This window comes from Fulmarus glacialis, unplaced genomic scaffold, assembly GCF_000690835.1.
Source record: "Fulmarus glacialis isolate BGI_N327 unplaced genomic scaffold, ASM69083v1 scaffold16877, whole genome shotgun sequence".
Taxonomy (NCBI): domain Eukaryota; kingdom Metazoa; phylum Chordata; class Aves; order Procellariiformes; family Procellariidae; genus Fulmarus; species Fulmarus glacialis.
This window is the reverse complement of record NW_009222771.1, coordinates 5,876-6,870: the sequence shown is the minus strand read 5'-3', so window position 1 is coordinate 6,870 and position 995 is coordinate 5,876.

Sequence of the window (995 nt, the reverse complement as noted above, 5' to 3'; positions counted from 1 at the left end):
CAGCCGGGCGTCACACCGGCCAGAAGCAGCCTTCAGCCTCGGGGAGGGCGCATCCCCGGGACTCCTCTGATCTCCGCTGGAGCACACAACCCGGCGCGATCGCAGAGCAGCAGCTGGGCTCCCGGCTCCGTTGGCAGCCAGGGATGAACCGAACTTGCCGGAGGTGCCGCTGGCCCGGCTGGGGAGCAGCGGGGGGCCCCCCGGGGCCCCCCCCCCCCCCGGGGGCCGGGGGTCGTGGGGCCAGAGATCGTCCTCTCCTCCCGCATCCCTCCGGCTCCGCTCAGCTCTTTGATGTGGAGCTACATTGTTCAACCATCTTTGAAGCGTGAAATGAGAAACACCCCGGGCGGGAGGCTGGGCAGAGCCCTCCCGAGCAGCCAGCAGCGCTGCAGCAGCCACGGCTGGTGGGGGGACAATAAATCCACAGCTGGAGCTACATAAAGCGAGGCAGTAAACAAGAGCATTCACCTCGCATTTGCTCTGCACTAATTGCGTCGGAGCGCTCCCCAGGCCAGCCCTTGTTTTTCTTGAACGCGGCTAAGGATACATTTTTCATTTGCTTTTCCACACCCTTCTTCCCCATTTTTGTTTGCGAGAAAAATCCTTCCAGGAAAGGGCTCCAGGACCGTTCCCATTAGGTTCGGGGCTGATGGATGGAGCGTCCCAGGGGAGGCTAATGCCTTGCCATGGGGGAGCAAATGTAACAGCGTCTCTTTGCTCTCCTTAACCCTCTGCCAGCCCTGAAAGTTGGTTTTGCCGTTCCCTAGGGAGCTGTTCTGATCCACAGCCTTTCAGCAGGGATGGGAGCTCCGAGGGTATCGCTCGCCCTCAGCTTCACAGCTCGCCACAGTCACCTTCCCAGACAAAGGACAAACCAACCAAAAAACTCACCGTGCCTGCCATGAAATCTTTTTTAGGTACAGCAGTTGCAACACAATAACACGTCTCACTGCATCTATCTCAAAGACATCTCTCCTCTAACCCCTTCCCCACTA